Genomic DNA, 20,836 nt, shown 5'->3' on the forward strand with positions numbered 1-20,836 from the left:
GAAGAACGTGCATATGGTGATTGATTATATTTATTTTTGTATTGACACGCTGTTCCTGGGCTCCGTTTGTGTGCTGTACTGTCTTTTGTTGCATAGTTTCATGAGTATAGTGAATACCCAACTCATTAGTATTATATGCATAAAAAGGACAATAATGAGCAAAAAAAACCGCATTTTTGAGAAAAAAAAATCACTGAATCATGAATGTACTGTTTTTCAAAATATGCATAGTAACCTTAAAAATCACCTACAAAGTAAAAAGAATCGCAGCAGTGGCATAAATTAATGTACCCCAGCTGAGAGGGTTGTCTTACATTCCAGCTATATGTAATGTAAGTATTCTTACAACTCCAGCATGCCTATTCTACAGTTGTTATCTACTGTTACCCCTATTACATTATTACTAATTTGACACTAGTTACTAATATACTGTTACTTTATTCAGCCGACAGAACAGGAAGAAGAAGCATATCAAAAGGCAGACTACCAAGACACAAGATTTGAAAGGACACATCTATTACCACTTGAAGCTGGATTTGTACAATTACTGCTCTTTTAATGGGGCTTTACAGTATGTGCCATTAAAATATATGATTTGTTACATTTTTTAGAAAAGTGGTACCAGAATCTCGACTTCAATGTGTGTGTGTGTGTGTGTGTGTGTGTGTGTGTGTGTGTGTGTGTGTGTGTGTGTGAGAGACAGTGTGTGTTTATGTAGGAGTATGTTTGCAAGTATGCACAAGTGTGTGTCATACAAGTATATATCAGTGAGTGTGTGTAAGTGTTTGTGTGACTCAGGATGTGTGTGCGCGTGCGTGCATGTGCGTGCGTGTGTGTGTGTGTGTGTGTGTGTGTGTGTGTGTGTGTGTGTGTGTGTGTGTGTGTGTGTGTGTATGTGTGCGTGTTTGTATGTCATGGTTGTTTCAGTGACTACAAAACAAATACTGCTGTCATGTCCAACAAAAGCAATTGCATCAGTGAATAGCAGGGACCAACTAGCATATCTTCTCTTGTACTCATTGTGCCCCCTAACACCTTATATCCAGGGCAGCCTCTGTTATTGGTATACCCTAACTATAGCATTGTTTTCTGGTGTGAAGTTAACACAACTTTATCTGCAAGTGCATTGGCAGTATCTCTAGTGTGAGAGTCCATGTATATGTGTGTGTGTGTGTGTGTGTGTGTGTGTGTGTGTGTGTGTGTGTGTGTGTGTGTGTGTGTGTGTGTGTGTGTGTGTGTGTGTGTGTGTGTGTGTGTTAGGAAGCATATCTGCATCAAGCAAGAATGGAAATCAAACCGAAGTAGATACAAATCAGGCAGCGACTGAATCTGCCAAAAAACAAAAGAAAGAATATAAGATGAAAGACCAGATGAGAAGGCAAGGAATGTGGAAAAAGCATAAATATAGTTGGATGTATAGAAAACTTCTGGAAGAACCTCATGTTGTTCAGTAACAAATGCAGGAATGGTTGAGAAGAGGCGAATTCAAACCAAGAGATGAAAGGTTAATATTGGCAGCCGAATACAGTGGGTTACATACACGTTGGTTTACAAAGTCCATTGAACATGTGGGAGAAACAGACAAATACAGATTTTGTAAAACCGAATTTGAAACAGTCACACACCTTGTTGCTGGTTGTGACATACTAATATCAGAAGGACTGTATACTGAAAGGCATAATAATGTGGTGATACTGCTTCACTGGGGATTGTGCAAATATTATGGTACTAAAGTGGCAGAAAAACACTGGAAATATCAGCCACAAAGGATCACAGAAAATGATAAAGTCTACATCACATGGGATCACCCATTACCAACAGTTCAAAAGACAGATGCTAGAAAACCAGACAAAAGTAGCATTGATCATTGAAATCACTACATCCAGTGACTACAGTGTCCTGTGTACAGAGATAAACACAGTCATAAAATATCAGGATTTGTAAGCAGAAATGAGAGCAATGTGGAATAAGGATACCCAGATAGTTCCAATAGTAGTAGGAGCAACAGATCTTATAAAAAAACATCTACAATCCTATTTAAATATGCTACCAATACATGTAACTCCATACAAATTGCAGAAGGAGTCATTAATAGGCACATTGCGGGTGCTGTGAAGAGCACTTTTGGCTGACATCAAAAAGTGAAATAATACTAATTTCATGAACTTTAATCGTACTTTGACTTAGGAATGGGGTCCATTCCCATCATGGTATTAGAAACCCAAAAGATTTGGAGAAATTAAAAAAAAGTGAGAGTGAATAATACCATCGTATTTTAATTCAGAGCATTATTGTGTATTATTTCTTAATCATCTGATGCAGCTAAAAAGATTAATGATTATCTTTGACTGTGGATGCTAATTTAAGTTTGCATTTCTCTATGATCTTTCTTATGGTAACTCAGATTTATCTGAGCTTTTTGATGTAGTCTTTAATGTGAGTAGAATTCAATTTACTATAAGAGAAAACTAGCTTTTTATTTTATTTTATGGTTTATTAATGTTGCATTCCACCAATATGGTTTATTTTTATTTTCTGCAATCCTTTTGCTGTGATTGCAATGACTTGGTTTATGCTATTTTTAGAGATTTGTCTTTTTAAAGTAAATTAACTCAGATACACATTGTGGTGGGCTTAGATGCATTAATGTTGTTACTCTGGCCATGTTGAAGGGTTAGAGTATAATATAAATGCTAGACTAGCTTGCCCGAGTGCAGAGTATGAACGTTACTTTGTGGAGCACCTTCCATGTTGTGACTCACAGGCTTGTTAGTTCCACGTATTGCTATCCGTGAACAATGGCATTATGTGTAGTTGAAACTCTGACTGACTTCAATAATGTGTCACAGTCACTCAGTGATGAATGCCAGCACTGGTGCAATGCACATCTGTATGACTATCTGCTATGATTTGGCATAAAGGCTAGCCAAAGTGCTAGCTTGTAACTGAAGTCTTTTGCTATTCTACAGAGACTTGTTGCAGGGCAGCACTGTAACCAAATGTCAGTCTGTGTGATGTGGTCAAGGAGGAAATGTGCTGCAGTGTCAGCTCATGGCCTGCACATGTTATGGGGGTGCAATATATTTGCAACAGTGCAATTCAGTGCTCTGGCATAACCGATATCTTGTACAGCAATGGTGCAATATAACTATACTTTGTACAGTTTGTAAATTCCTGGTTGCACTAGTTGTAAGCTGCACAACATGACTTCAAACATTGAAACGCAGAAACAGCTACTTCACTTTAAGGGAGGCTCTCACAGGACAACCATTCCTGTTTCTGGAGTTCCACTTTTAAGCAAGTGTAACTGTTTGTGTGTGTGTGTGTGTGTGTGTGTGTGTGTGTGTGTGTGTGTGTGTGTGTGTGTGTGTGTGTGTGTGTGTGTGTGTTGAATATACGTGTGTGTGTGTGTGTGCTTGTGTTTTTGTGTCTGTTTGCAATTAATGTGTGTGTGTGTGTGTGTGTGTGTGTGTGTGTGTGTGTGTGTGTGTGTGTGTGTGTGTGTGTGTGTGTGTGTGTGTGTGTGTGCATCAGTGTGGGCGCATTTGTTTATGCGTATGTGTCTGTTTGCATGAATGTATATGTATATGTGCATGTTTCTGTGTGTGCTTGGGTGTAGTTGCATTTGTTTGAGTGTGTCCGTGTGTGTGTGTGTGTGTGTGTGTGTGTGTGTGTGTGTGTGTGTGTGTGTGTGTGTGTGTGTGTGTGTATACATGCACACATGCATTTTGTATTTACATATAGGTTATTGATAAAGGTGTATGAATCAGCACACCCTGCAAGTTAGAAGGTCTGCAGAAACTAGGCTTTATCTATTTGCTCTTGTTCAGATTATTAAAGCTTGCCTCACGTATACATTATTGTAACAAGAGTCAGCACATAGTAATGGAGGAACACACACTAATCAACAGCATTTGCAGGCATGTCTCATAAGAATGGGTGACAAGTTCACATTCTGCATGAACTATGCCTTGTTCTTATTTCTAGTGTACATCTTTGACCATGTGTGATAGGGTTGCCATATCCAGGAAGCATGGAACTGGACCCCATGGTAAGAGATTGTGATTCTGGAATAACACCAGCTTGTGACAGTCAACTGTGAGGTCTGCATTATGGGCTATCCTCTAACAGGATTATATGAAAAGGATAATAACTGCATAGGGTCTTGAAAAATCCATGCAGTGCATGCAGACCAGGAGTAGATTGTGCAGTGCTCAACATGGATTGCTGTGCAGCTTCACAATTTGGAAAATGCTTCACCTGTGTGGCCAGTGTCTTAATCAAACACATACCTTCCAGAGTAAGTGCTATCTGATAGATGTGTATTACATTATGTTTTCTATTCTCCCTGTTCCATTCTTTCTGTTCATCCCACTACCCCTAGCCATCCTCAGGTCAATTTGCTCCTCCTTCCTTGTCTGACTTCTCTAAGTGAGCTAGGGCTGATGATGATCTTAAAGGCATCCTTGGGGGGTAGTGCCAGCAACTGATTATGCTGCTAAGGGGGTTTTATAACATGCCCTTATTTCCCTACCCCACCCCAACATTTGCTGACAACACCCAATGGCTTATTTCTTCTGTGGCACATGCCTCCCTTCAGGGAGCATCTTCAGTGAGCATCTTCCCCCCAGATGGACACATTCTATCCTTCCCTGCCAGCATCTCAGACATCCTAGTCAGTAACTGAACATGGGTTGTCTGAGCTGCAGTTAGGACTTTACCCCTCTACACCATGGTGTCTGTGTTTATCACATCATCTTGGCCATGACAACATCAAACCTATTATTCCTAGCATGCACCTCTCTGTGTGATAATCACTGCAATGCACAGTATGTGCCATTATACTGTTGTTGAATTGATGTGCATATACAAAATACACAAGTATGGTTGCATACTGACTCAATGCATCTCCTGCAGCCACATGGCCAGCAACATCACCTACTATCACATCATGAAATGGAGCTTGACCAAGTGCACTTGCAGAGGTTTGGGAAGTGGGTCATAATGTTATTTGCACATGTTTCTTCTGCTTTACAGTGCTTTACAGACTAGAGACAGAGCAGAGCTTCAAAGATATTTTTTTAAATGGCTGTGGCTGAGCCACTGGGTGTACATGGATAGCTGAAACATTGACTTGAATAATAGCAAACAAACAATGCAGGTCTATATTATATGCTCGAAGAGACTTTTCTTCAAACATATAATCATCGACAGCTAAACAGCAAATGCTCTAAATCTCGAATGGCCACATCCTCAAAATTTTTCCTCTGGGAAAAAATTCAGGTAGGGGGTGTGGGGGGCCAAGTCCCCACTTGATTAGGGTTTTGAAGTTTGTGTTTTTTGTGTACAGCCCCATTATTTTTTTTTCCCTAGAAAAAAATTTGCAGATGTGACTGTTCACACTTTAGAGCATTCGCTCTTTAGGTGTCTGATTATATGTTTGAAAAAAAGTCTCTTTGAGCATATAATATAGACCCAAACAATGCTGCAAACCATGTGTGTAATGCATGCTATAACAACAAAGTGGTTGTCACCTAGATGCCACTTTGCAACAACATTATCAATAACACAAATATGTGATCTGTTCATGTCATCCATTGTTGCATAGCTGTCACTTATTTCTTCAACAGTCAGCTAAGCTATGTTGCTTGACATTATCAACACCACACTATGCCGAGTAATATTCAAAGCCTTAAAGATCTTATCCAATTAGTACACAACATATGTGCCAGGAAGTATGCTTTCATCTCTGCTATACTGGAGAACATGATTCAGATCATAGGTTCACAGCTTCCTAGGATTTTGGGCTCTTGCTAAGCTTATGGTCATCAAGACCATTGAGAACCTTAGTTATATCACCTAGCATTAGGAAGAGATTAATAGTGTCCTCCATTAAATATGTTGTCCCTACATATCCCAGATAAACATTTGTGATCACCCAACCATTCACCCACTATTGTTTAAAGATTGTGAAAGAAGTAAACTGCTTGATATGGAAGGGAACCCTATTCTAGAACTGGGTGATATCTTCGGGATATCTTTGTTTGGATACCAGTCAATATTAATCTTCTAGTACAGATTTAAGTGTGTGTTTAGAGTGGGTGTTTGTTTTACTAAAGGGTCATTTTAGGTAAAAGGGATAAAAGAATGTGGAACCATCCACAGCATGGAAGGCTATCCAGAAACCCTCTTAGGGACATACACAAGATTTTACAGAGTAGTAGGGATGTCAGTCTGGCAGAATGTCTAAGGATACTAAGACCTGTGATATTTGGTGAGGTTACCCTGGAGTTTCCTATGCTGATCTAGGTACTTTGTGAGGTACATGCCAAAATAGGTATTATATTCAAAGGTGAAGGAGGAACAAAATGGGCTTATAACCACCCTGGACTTTGGAAAGCTACCACAAGGTTTACGTTGTGCAACTTATAAGGAGTTGGTATAAACAAGACAGAGATTTGAAAGTCCAAGGAGAGTTTGTTATCTACATAGATGTCCAGATCTGTGTTAGATTCAAGTGGAAATATATCTAATTGCATGTTGTTGTGGTGAATTTACCAAAATAAACTGTATTGCAGTTCTAAGCATTGATAGTATGTCCGAGATTAACACTAGTCATTTCTTGTTACATTTCTTGCTGGAGAGAATTTTTAGTATAAGAATGTGACCTGATAACTGCCCACTTTGCAATCATCAGCAGGCATTGTTAGCCATAACCACTGATATTAGCTTTTGTATATGAGCATTCCCTTTAACCCTTGTTTTCTTAGTTCAGTTAAAACTAAACTTGTTTATTATTCAAGGTTGTTAGATGTGACAGAAGGTCTGCAAATATATTATTAGCTGTATTATGTTTCTTTCATAACTATTATTCATTATTTTGTGGCAATAAATTAGCTGAGCAATGTAATAGTAAAATGTGTTATTCCATTTTGCTGGGAGGTCCAAGCAGATTTACTTGGTCTTCCACAATTGTGTTTACGAATGTTTTCTTGTTTATTGAATTTTGCTTCTAGCCAAGCCCAGAGGCAGAATGTTCAGTAAAAACAATAAATTCCAACTTGGAGCACTGCCTGGCAGACACCTGCCTTGCAAAAATATAAATAGGGACACAGTGGACAAAAATCACAGCTAATTTCCCTTAATGTGAGTAGATTAGTAATGTCTGCTTGTAAACATAACAGCACAGATATAAATACTTCCTTTCTGACAGATATAGGAGGTCACTCAACAATGGCCCTACCAGATAATAGAAATCTTCCTATTTTAAGTATCACTGTTAAAGAAAGTGGAGACCGATGAATACAAAATGACTATCCTGAGACCACATTGATACCAATTCTATCAGCTAAATCACAGTCATTAGTATCTGAGAAACCTATAACAAACCCTTACAAGCTTGTCTCTTTTCGTATGTATATAAACATTTATATTTTCCTCTTACTAGACAAAACCTGATTTCTCTCTCATATAACATATTATTCACAAGTCAATTCAATTCAATATCAAATACTTACCTATTAAATTATTCTTCAAACAATTCATAATTTTAAATAATGTCTGCATATCACATATTAAACTATATTCTTTATTTCCTCACTTTCTTCTATATATAATGCATATAGATCGTAGCAGGTTGATATACTCTATATCTTTTTGAAGCTGTAAATTTTTGAAACACCTTTTTGGTTTCCTTAAATAATAGATTAAAGGATTTAGAATATTATAATAACCTACTCACTAGTAATTTTACTATTCTTCATATCCCTCCAGACAACGTTACTACCAAAGATTATTTTACATTAATAACAATATTCATGTTAATTAAATTGGATATTACTCAGCATTGGGTAGAATGCGACAAATCCTCTTGGTCTGGTTTTAGAGAATGGATTCTAAATAAATCAATGTCTATAAACATCTACAGGCGCATAAGAAAAATAGCTCCTTCTTTTTGGGGTGTTATTCCAAAATCCTTGATGTTATTTTTTAACTACTTTCCTATTAACATTTACCACTTACCTCTACTACAGATATTTCATTATATTGCTTAATCATGATGAGAACATTGTGGTACAGAAGATAGCATTGTTGCCTTACAGCAAGAGGTTCCTGGGTTTGATTCTCAGCTGAGATACCCTCTCTGTGGAGTCTGTATGTCATCATTGTGATAGTATGGGTTTCCTCCAATATTCCAAAGACTTGTGGATTGTTTGTCTAAATTGGCCATAGGTGTGAGAGTACATGGAAGTGTGTGGTAAGGAAGAACAACTGTGGTAGAACTATCCACCCAGTGGTGTGAACCTTGAATTTAGATGGTCACTGTCGGATTGACACCTGATGCCATGTGCAAAAATGGGAGAAATGTTTTATAAATGGATGGACTTAATTATACTGTCTATGACCTTTTAATATTCATAAATCCTACTTACTTTTCAATATATTTTCATTTTTATGCTTCTTTCTTCCTATCTTAAGTATAACTGCATAGCCTAATGTCACAAGTTAACAAGACTAGATACAAGACTTTTTTTAATGCACGCTGCACTTCTGTACATCGTTGTTAATAGTTTTCTGTATCATAGGTAGCTGTTTATTTTTATTGTATATAGTTGCATGTTAGTTAAGTTTTTATACTAATTTCTTTTTTCTTGGTGGTTTGTTTATACTACCATTTAATATTAAATAAAATTTTGATTGATCTCTTAAAAGACAGTCATCTATTTTTGTAGGAACTTCACCCCCATTAAATATTTTAAGCAGAGACTTATTACATTCAATTCTGGGGACTTCTCATTTCTGCAGAGTCCAGACATATTGGGTAGAGTTACACTACAGATATTCAATCAGTGCCACAGCCATTCTTGGTCTAGCAGGCTATTGCAGAAAGTGGATTAATAATGTCACAGAAGTAGCAAAAATGCTTTTATTATTACTGAATTAGATAGTCCAGAACATCATGAGTAAGCATTCACTAATCTAAAATATTTACTACTTAATCCACCTGTCCTTGAATTGCAGGACTATTCTAAAGATATTTGTGTGTGGGTGTGTTTAGTTGTGAGTACTACAACATATTATTAGGGTTATTAGCACAATGCAGAAATAATGGATTTAGACCCATAGCATACTTCAGTACAAATTTAAATGCTGTGGCTGCTGTATGTCTTCATTGTCTTAGGGAGTTGACTGCTATAGCAAGGCTACTTGACAAAGCTGTGACCGTCTCTTCTAGCACTTGGTATCATTCTTTGATCTTGTACTCCTCAACTCATAGAAAAAAAAAAGAACACACAAACACCCACACCCATAACCTCAATGTACAGCATGCACACACACACACACACACACACACACACACACACACACACACACACACACACACACACACACACGCACATGCTAAAGCACTTCACTAGTGCTGGAGAGCAGTACAGAAATTAATTTTTGTACCAGCTTTCCCATTGTAAAACCTAGACTTCATTTTGTTTTTGTACAGATCCCACATTTAGAAAGAAGATGGAAAGGTGTGATAGCTTTTGCAGACTGCACAATCAATCAAGCTTTGTTTGCTGGATAACTGAGTGGAAATGTATAGGCACAGGCTGAAGAATTAATACCAGTTATGGAAATATGTGAATTAGCCCAAGTGAAGATAGTTAATATTTTCACACATTTAAGATACACACTGAGGTAGTATGCAGCTTCTTCTGGCTCTCCCATAACAAAAAATAAATAAAAAAATAATTAATTAATTAAATGAGTGGAGGAATAAATCAATAACAAATAAATCAATAGCAATCTCCATTTTAATGAACTTTTGGATGTAATACTGTTGCCAAGAGAAATAGCTCTGATAAAATGTGTTGCTCACAAAGAAGAAATGATGATTCTTATATTGCAAATTGATTCATAGATTCATGGATTGCTACAAGGCTAAAGATCTATGGGCAGGGGGCTTTATTAGCCTACCCAAGTTTTCCCAAAGAATAATGACATTTATAAGCTACCTTGACCATAAGGAACATGGATGCCAGGCCCAGTGTAAATTTTCTATTCCCCATCTACTGGTCTAGGTTGTGCTTAAACTGGGTAATAGACAAACTCAGCTTCACATGGATGGGAAGCCTGTTCCAAAGGAGGGGCAGTCTCTGGGATGCATGTCTATCTCTCTAGCATGTTCTGTTTAAGTCACAGACAAAATTCAGGTCCCTATGCCTTGTATTTCTCATAGTCCTTGACTTGCAAATATGTAGGAGGTTCATAAGTGTGGGGTTTGCAAGCCAGGCATATATTAGCCCTCAGCAATCTTTAGGAGACCGAGTATAGAGAAAGGACTTTAAAGTGCTCTGCCTATGGCAGGTTAGTTATGCCTTCTTTTCTTTTTGTAAGGACCTCTGAGGTCTCTCTAGTTGCTGCATATGCCTGGTAAAATACATACCGAAAGGAGCATTGTACTTTATGACTGGTCTGATAAGGGCTGTGTACAGTGGGATAATGACCTCTTTGGACAAATATGGCATGTGCTTACCTTTAAGTTGCTCAATATAAAAGGCTTTTTTCACCATTGTGGTCATGTGGTGGTCGAAGGTAAGGCTACTGTCCACATGCATACCCAGATCCCTCACCACTGGGTTGACTCTTAGGGGCATATTATCAACATGGTAATTAGTTGAGATGCTTGACTAAAATGATACATTTCTTAGCACTGAGTTTAAGTCCATGGCTTTGACACCATTTGTTAGTCAGAGCTAGGTCTTCTTGAAGAATGCTAGTGTCTGCAAGGGAGTCAATGATAATTCCCAGCTTGGAAGCATCTACAAACTTAGTCAGCTATAAAACTTCAGCGTGTGGTTCAATTTCTGAGAAATAGATGCCAAAAAGGAGCAGGCCCAGTACAGAGTGCTGGGGGACTCCACTAGTGACTGGCCTCTTGGTGGAGGTGGCCTTACCTATTTTGACTTACTGGATCCTATCAGTGAGCCAGTTGGCTATCCAGTATCCAGCAGGTGATAAAGGGCTTTATACCTAAATTAATGAGGTTGTATTAAATGCCTGAATGGAGTATTGTATCGAAAGCCTTGGCCACTCTAGGTAAGCTATGTGCATATGCTTTGATGACACTCTCAAAAAAGTCCGCCAGATTAAATAGGCATGATCCTTCCTTTAACAAAGCTGAACTGGAATGGGTTCAGCAGTTTAAGACTGCATATGTTCTCATTTATCATGTACAAGATGACTCTTTCCATGGCCTTACATATGAGGCAGGTAAGACATAAGGGCCTGCAGTTACCCACATCAGTAATTGGACCTACTTTGTGCAGGGATATGACTGTAGCCATCTTCCATTCCATGGGCATAAAACCTGACTAGGCTTCAGTTGAAAAGTGATTCAAATGAACCAGAGAGGTCATGTTTCATTTTATTTATTAAACATACTGGGATTTTATCTGAGCCCATTGATGCAATGTTTTTGGCCTTGGAAAGAGCATTGATGTAATGGTTGGGGGGGATTATGGTATGTGTCATTTCCTTTGGACTAATGGGGGGTAGTGGGGGCATAAATTTGAGCTGAACCTGTTAGCCAAAGTTGGCAATGGCCTCCAGTTCATTGTGTGTGATGCCATTCACAGTAAGTTCTGCTCATTGTTGTGTATTTCCCCTGAAGTTATGGACATAGCTGTAGAAAGCTTTGTGGTTATCCATTGCCTGAGAAGCTATTTTATCTTCAGTTTAACCATTGAAATATTAATTAACCCTCTTAGCTACCTGCTTAGATTGGTCAGAGGGCTTTTATTATGTATGGCTTTCTTCCTACTACACTTGTCCAAGATTTGTTTTTGTTGTTGTAGAACTGATTTATATTGTGATTCTACCAGTGTGGCTTGTCTTTTCAATTTGTCTTATTCTTCATATGACAGGTCACAGCTCAGTCTATATAGCTATCAATATGGCTGTACTGAGATTTTGTAAATAGCTCAGCATATGCTATAATGTTTACTGGGTTGGGGGTGTTTGTAATTTTGCCAAGAGAGGTAAACCTTAGAATACTTCTTAAAGGTTTTTGGTTTCACTGGATTCCCAAATTCTATTTTTATTTCAAGTAATATTGCCTTATGGTCAGATCTGAAAAGTGTAGACATTACCTTTGGTGAGGAACATCAGCCCCTGATATTCATGAGTATAAGGTCAAGGTTGTTTGTACCCCTGGTAGAGAATGGACCAAGTGCTCCAGAATGTTGGTATTAAGAAAGTTTAGGAATCTATGGACTAGTGTATTTGGAAGTGATGTACAATTCCCGGTCTAAAGAGGGGTAGTTGAGATCCCCCATGGATATCATATTGGGTTGAATGGTGAGAGATTCTAGTACATTGAGATAAGTAGAATGGGTTTCCTGGGACATGGAAGGGACCTATAGGTTGCAAGGATGTGGTAAGAGACCCTGTTTTTGGTGAGTTGCACATGTATGAGTTCCAGTAGGTCATGCACTAACTACTCTGCACATTAGGCTAGTTTAATATAGACTAAGACTCCTCCACCATTAGTTCACTCCTTTGTAGTAGCTGGTCTAAAGATGTGAAAGGCATTATAATCTTGAATTGCTGGGGTACTCTCTGTGACTTTAAACCATGCCTCCATTACTAAACAGGAAGGCTTGCAGGAACTGATGTTTCCTGTTAAATATACTTGTAGATCGAGTAGATAAGCAGACTCCATTGGAACATTTATAATTGTGTTTTTTATTACAAAAAAAATTGACATTACTTAATCAATTTGGTGAATTCAAAATGTTAAGGCAAATTCATAGTGTCTGCTGCTGTTCACTAGACACAGATCTGGATAGATGACCAGTGGCAAAAAGTAATTTTTTATATCAGTTGGTTCAGGCATAACATTTGCCTTCAGATTTATGTAAAATGCATTAATAATACAGATTTTAACTGATCAATATGCTCTTATGTTGGCAAAGTCATACAATGTATTATAAATACTTGTTTACTTTGTCCTCAGCATAACTCATTCAAAATTGTTGCTGTCCCCACTCAATCTCTCTTTAAATATTTTTTATTGATGAGAGGTTTTTAAGGTAGTTTTTGTACTATATATATTTTTTTCTTGTAGTGTGGGAGGGATGCCTTGTATTAATTGATCATTAATTATTCATTAGTTTGGGAAGTATTTAAGCAGTGTGTTTTGTATTGTGACTGTTCTGATGAAGTCTTGGATGCACAAGACGAAAGTGCGCTCAATGAACTATATTTTATTTATTACACTGTTGTGATCATCCCTGCAGCACTGTTTGAGTGTTCCACTGGAGCTGTTTTTTTCTTTTGGTTTGTGGTTATGCAGTTCCTGCTGTTTTGATTTTCTGAGTTTATTTTGTGTATGTGGAACGTACTCGGGTAGTGGCAACGTTTTTTGGGGACTGCCTTAAGAACTTTGGTCTCTGTCCCTGGTCTGACTTATGATGGCGGATTTTATTGAAACTAGTCTGCCTCCCTTCTTTTTGGAAGGTAACGAAAATTGGATTGAGAACTGTGGAGGAAATGAAGCTGCAACTTTAGCACAGCTAACGACCATAATAGCAACTCTTACCGGGAAGGTTACTGAGTTGCAAGTAGCGGTCGAGAGACTACAAGGGCCAGGAGGCCTTGCGAGGAGGGTGGAAATTATGCTGGCTTCATCAGTAGAAGCAGGTTGTCCAAGGAAGGAGGAAACTACTGCACGGGACCTTGGTGCAAGCAAAAAGTTAACCCAAAATCCTAGCAATCGGATTACCATCCAGGATTCCATTCCTTGTGGCCAGGCGTGGCAGGATTCCACTCCAAGGGGAAGGAGGTCGACATTGAGTGAATGGCTCAATACAGACATTTTTCCTGACAAATTCTACACTACCTGGGACCCAAACAAATGATGGAGACATCAACAAAGGAATGAGGGACTTGGAAACTAAATTGGGGAAGGTACTCAACCTTCAATGTGACAATAAATTTTTAAAAGAATGTATAAAAAGCAAGAGAGTATGAAAGGGACTCTGGGTTTTCTGTTTCCCTAACAGGTTGACTGAAGATGACCCAGAGTGCTTGGAACTTACTGAAATGTTCAATAGACATGGTGTTGAACTCATGGAGTTCATTGTCAAGATTAATAATAAAAAAATAGAAGGTTTATTTGTTGAAGTGCAAAGACTGAATGAATATGTATTAAATTATATTCACTTTGATAAAATTTGTCACAGATATGATGTCATGTTTGACAAAATAGAGGAACAGGTTAGTGACAATGTTAAAAGAAAATGTAAAAAACTTTATAGGGATGCTTGTGAATACTGGGACAAGATTGCTTACTCATTCCCAAAATCCTACTTTAAGAATAATAAAGCAGGGAACGAGGAAGTTTTTCACCCCCCCACACACATACACTACTGAAAGGGCAGGTAATTATGATCAGGAATACCCGGTACTTTGGAGATCTGAACGGTTACAGAATAAGAATAATGCATCCAAAGAGAAGCATTTTTTAGAACAACAAGGGGGAAACAAGGGAGGGGGATGAAGGGCCCCTTACCAGAAGTGGAGAAAGGACAGTTACTATTGAGTGGTGAAGATGTTATAGAGGAAGAAATTATTACCTCATTCGACGGAGTACTATTGAGTTATAAGGGCTTTAACATATTTAATTATGCAGGTCTAGAAATTAGTAAGAGTTACTATTCTTTGTTGAAGAAAGGAATTACATTTGTGCCCAATCGTAAGGGGGATATTTCTCAGATAATTACAGATTTTAAATTATATACTAGGAAGTTAAATTTAAATACCTATTTAAAGGTACTTCCAAAACACCAAAACCACTACATTTTAAATGGAAAAGTTGCTTCAACCCCCCTTTACACCCTACTATTTCCACATTTGATAAAGTATGTACGCAGGAGATTTATGAAACTTTCAATAACTCAAAATGTAAACAGTACAATCTCACTTTTGAGGAGAACCAACTTTTACAGGAACTTCATGGGAATGTAAATTTGAGGTTCATGAAACCTGACAAGGGGGGTGGTATGGCAATTGTGGAGAAAATTGATTACACCAATAAAATTTATAACATGTTACAGGACGATGATAGATATGAGATCTCGTCTCTAACTGAAATTAACATAGCTCATAAAAAAATCCAGCTATGTCTGGAAGATTCATTATTACAGGGTGTAATCAATGAAGAAATATTTGAATATCTATGCAATGATCATCCAAGAATCTCAATTATGTTTGGGATTCCTAAAACCCACAAAAATGTTGCTGACCCCCCATACCATTTAATCTTTAGTTCTGAAAATAATATGACCTACCCTCTGGGAATTTTCTTAGAAAGGGTGGTGCGGGAGAACTTAAAGAACATTGATTATATATTATGTGATTCCTGGGACTTCTTGGGCAAGATAAAAAGTGAATACTACCATGAGAGGAATATATTTCTACTATTGATGTTGTACATTTATTCACCTCGATTCCCCATTATGAGGGGTTAACTCTTTTTCATGAAGCTTTATTGGAGGTTAGTAACTTAAGTAACACCTTACTGAATTTTGTAATGGTACTTATGGAAATCATTTTAAAACATAACTTTTTTTTATATTTGAGGGTGAGTTTTTAAGCAGACTAAAGGGGTGGATATGAGGATAAGCTGTGTCCCCCCTTTTGCAAACCTTGTCATGTATACATGGGAGAAATTACATATTTTTAATAGCAAATTCTCAGGCTAATGGTGGACTTACCTCCATTTCCTGGATGATATTTTCATTTTATGGAAGGAGGGGGGTGAAACTGTTAGAGAATTTTTTGATTACATCAATGGTGTTTGTGATTATTTTAAATTCACTAGTACCCAAAACAATGTTTCTATTAATTAGCTGGCTGTAACTATTACTTTGGATAGGACGATGAACCACTTTACATCCAGGATATATAGACAACCTACATTTTCGAATGACTATTTGGAATACAACAGTAGTCACCCAGGTTACACCAAGAAAAACATAGTTAAAAGCCAGATGGTGAGGTTAGCAAGAATGTGCTCCAGTAAAGAGATTTATAAGAGCGAGATGACCACTTTGGTTAACCTCTTCATTGATAGGGGTTACCCTACCTCCTTGCTATATTCTGTTTGAGAGGAAGTTTTGAATGAATGGGGAAAGAAATTTAAACCATTGTTGGATATACCCCTTGAAGTCTCAGTGAATTCCATGGTCCCGTCTAGGGACAACAATTTTAGTCAATCAATGGTTTTAACATATGGCGAATTAAGTAAGGACATCCAACAGATAGTGAAGAGAAACTGGGTAATGTTCAAGGGTGGAGATGACCTTATGGACTTTATAGGTAAAAAACCTTACTTTGTGTTTAAAACCAATTACAATCTAAAATTTTTATTGGAGCACCCTATAAAATCGAATGACTTAGTAAGAGGGGCTAGGATCTGTGGTTCTTGTGCATACTGTCCATATATTTTAGGAGTTGATTGGGTGGAAATAGGTTCCCCTAAGAGAAAGGTATGTCTGAAAAGGGGCTCGTGGCTCCAAAGGACTGGTTGATATCTCCATTTGTCAGAACTGCCAACAGTTTTATTTTGGCAAAACTGAAAGTGCCCTGCATAAAAGGATCTATGAACACCTTTACGCCATTAGACGTGAAGATGATAAGAATGCCCTTTATAGACATTTGAAGGGGAATGGTTCATGTAAAACATTTCATTTTGGTATTCTAGAAACTTTAGGTAATGACATCAAGGGTGGGGACTGGAAAAATAGGTTAGGCAGGGAAGAATTAAAATGGCAGTTAAGATTAAATTCTACCCATCTCCCAGGTATTAATGAAGCATGTAGTATTATGCCTGTACTGAAATATTATTTATTAAAGCTTTGAAAGTTTAAAAAAAAAACCTGCATAAACTAAATATGTAAGAAGTATTTTTATTGTATATTTTGATTATTAGTGACATTTAAGGGACTTTTTAGAGCATTTTTAAATATTTGTTATTGAAGAGAGGTTTTTAAGGTACTTTTTGTACTATATATATATTTTTTTCTTGTAGTGTGGGAGGGATGCCTTGTATTAATTGGTCATTAATTATTCATTAGTTTGGGAAGTATTTAAGCAGTGTGTTTTGTATTGTAACTGTTCTGATGAAGTCTTGGATACACAAGATGAAAGTGGGCTCAATAAACTACTATTTTATTTATTAAACCGTTGTGATCATCCTTGCAGCACTGTTTGAGTGTTCCACTGGAGCTGTTTTTTTTCTTTTGGTTTTTATCTTTTAGATTATAAAATTATGGTAGTGTCTGTTTGAAAGCAAATGTTTCTTTGTAGTATAAATATTGTGACTATTTTAACTGCTGAGTAACAGCATTCATGATATTTTCAAAAAATGTTAAGAAAGAAAAAGAAAAAAGAAAAGAAAGACATAAAAAATAGAAGCAGTTACAAACGTTAGGAATAATTACCATAATTTTGTTCTTGCTGCCTTTCTGAGGTTAATTCTGTTATTTACCATGCTTTTATAGAAGAATACTCATGCTTATATTTGCACAAACGTATTGTATGCAGTCTAATTCTTAAGTCAAAAACTCATTGACTGCAGTAGATTAATGAGCTTGTGAAAAAAGAAAAAAAGGATAAATATACCTCATGTGCACAGTCCTGTCAAAGAACATTCACAGTAGTTAATTTCCAAATATAAGCAGAGGATTCCTTCCATTCCTCATAATGATTATTTGCATTGAAGGCATGTTTACTGGGATTAAATGCACAACTGCCTCTTAGCAAGCTGCTATATTAGTATTAGATGCAGAAAAGGACTTTACAATGACATTTGGATGTAATACTGATAACATGCTTGATAATTTTGTGGAGTAGCTTTACTTGTTTTGAGAATTGGGTATAAAACCTGAGGGATTGACTACAAAAAGTAAAAACTGGCTAATTTCAATGTCTTGTGTACACATTCATTAGGGCAAAGGAAGCTAACAAATACCTCAAGCAATCAGTGCATGTTTTAAGCCTGAAATATATAGGAAAATATGTTATTATAGATATAGATGTTAATAATGCAAAGAATGACTCAAAGTGAACGATGCCTTAAAAATGAACAGGAAACCAAATTGCAGACAGGCATTCCACAATCAAAAGATGCATGTATACATTGCCTATATTTGAAAAAGAAACATGTTAAGACTACAATAAACAATTTCCAATTTCTAGTTCAAAGTTCAAATACACTCTTTCACCATGTGTGTGAGTGTGTGTGTGTGTGTGTGTGTGTGTGTGTGTGTGTGTGTGTGTGTGTGTGTGTGTGTGTGTGTGTTATATATATATATATAGTTTCATAGTTTCATAGTATAGTACTAGGCTATCTGCCCTGGGGCATTTGTAAGCCTAGCCATAGTGATGTGGCTTTTGCCACCCCATGAAATGGTACAAAAATGTACAGAATAAATCTAGAATACTGTGCCTCTGTCTAGTAGTGACACAGTGAAGGTCCCCTTATATAATAGAATTAGTTTACTGTGCCCCTGTCTAGCAGTAACACAGATGTGACCCCTGGGGTAAACTTATGATCTCCCATCCACTCATCAAGATTTCTCTTGAAGAGAATCAGTGAGGGGCTCTGCCTAATATGAACTGGGATCCTGTTCCAAAGCATGGGAAGCCTCTGGGATATGAATCTATCCCTCCAGCATGTCCTATTCATACTTGTGCCGAGGTTTAAGTCTTTAGCTCTCGTGGTCCTGATGGATTTGGATTTTTTGAGGTGGAGCATGTCCATCAGATCCTGATTGGACATGGCCTTGTACGTCAGGCAGAGATCACCTCTGAGCAGGCGGTATGCTACTGAATAGAGCTGAAGTTTCTTTAGTCTGGCAGAATAAGACATATGTTGGAGACCCTTGATCCTTTTGGTGAGGTACTTTTGTGGTCTCTCCAGCTGTTGCAAGTGCCGGGTGAGGTACATACCAAATGGGGCATTGTACTCAATCATGGGTCTGATGAGGGAGGAATATAGGGGTACAATGACATCCTTGGATGTGGATGTGAAACCCTTCATGATGAGGTGTGCAAGGTAGAATGTTTTTATAACCACTTTGGCAACGTGGGTGTCAAATGAGAGGTCACTGTCTACTTGGGTCCCTAGGTCTCTGATTACTTTTTCCGTACTCAGTGGGTTGCTGTCTATGTGATAATTTGTGGGTACTTTGTTTTTCCAAAGGGGTGACTATACATTTTTTTGCCTTTTGTTTTAGGGCGTGGCTACGGCACCCGTTGTCCGTTTCAGTGAGGGCCTTTTGTAGGATGTGTGTATCTGCTGGTGTATCGACTATGGCGCCTAGTTTGCAGTCATCTGTGAACTTTGTCAGCTACAGCCCTCCCATGTTTGCTTTAACATCTGAGAAATAAATGCTGAACAAGAGGGGTCCCAGGACAGATCCCTGTGGGACACCACTTGTGACTGGCTTTGAGTCTGACATTGCTCCAGCGATTTTAACTTTATGGGTTCTGTCCTTTAGCCAGTTTGCAACCCATCTAGTGACATAAGGGTTTACTTTTAAGCTGTTTAGCTTATCTATGATGCCTGAGTGGGGTATTGTGTCGAAGGCCTTAGCCAAGTCCAGGTATGCTGTATGGACTGCTTTGCCCTCATCAATGGCTCTAGTGACTGTTTCAAAAAAGTCAACCAGGAATAAAAGGCAGGATCTGCCCTTTACGAAGCCGAACTGGGTGGGGTCAAGCGTCTGTAGGTCCCCTATGTCTCCGTTTATGAGTTCCATAATGATTCTTTCCATAGCTTTGCAGACCAGGCTAGTCAAGCTTATGGGGCAGTAGTTTCCAGGGTCTGTAGAGGCACCCCCCTTGTGGAGTGGGACCACTGTTGCTGTACGTCAGTGTTCAGGTACATATCCCGAAGTAAGGCTAAGGTTAAATAGCATTTTTATGTGTGGGTTTAGCTCCTCTTGGAGTTCACGTAACACGCACCCCGGGATACCATCAGGTTCCATTGATGCTGTGTTTTTTGCTTTGTTTAGGGCGGCTCTCACTTGGACATCTGAGATGACAGGGAGATTACATTCAGCTGGGATAAGTATTTCTTCTTTTGGGGGTGAAGGAGGCGAGAAATTTGCATTGAACCTGTCAGCCAGAATGTTAGCAATATCTGTGGGTTCAGTGTATTTTTTGTTGTTGTGAACCAACTCTGAGCATATCTGAGGGTTTCCGCCCAGGTTTCTAGCATAGCTGAAGAAGGCTTTGTGGTTATCTTTAGTGTCCTTAGCGATTTTTCTCTCAAAGTTTGCCTTGGATGTTTTTATGAGAGAATGTAGTTTTCTGCTATTGTTGATCAGAGACGTCTTCCCTTCATGGGATTTCGCTCTGACGTTGTTATACAATTTGTTTATGGCTGAGGTCCACCAGACAGGACGCTTACATTTGGTGGAGAGGGACTTGGGTTTGTTTGGGATTGCATGATCCATGCATTCTTGGAGATGTCCATAGAAAGCATTTGTGAAGGATTCGGCATTGTGGGATGTGGTATCCACTGGCACAGTGGGCTTAAAGGATACCATCTCAGTCTTAAGAAGAGTGAAGTCTGCTTTTGAGAAGTTTTTCACTGTGGTCTTTTGTGCTGGGGGTGGAGGTGGTATATGTATATCCAGGGTGATTAGTTTGTGGTCAGATCTCACTAGTGAGGGGTATACTTCCGGTGTGGAGCATTTTGTCCCCATGTTTGTGATGATCAGGTCTAGTATATTATCTCCCCTAGTGGGAGAGGTGACTAGTTGTTCCA

This window comes from Protopterus annectens, chromosome 10.part0 (genome assembly GCF_019279795.1).
Source record: "Protopterus annectens isolate FY-2018-M chromosome 10.part0, PAN1.0, whole genome shotgun sequence".
NCBI classification, from domain to species: Eukaryota; Metazoa; Chordata; order Ceratodontiformes; family Protopteridae; genus Protopterus; species Protopterus annectens.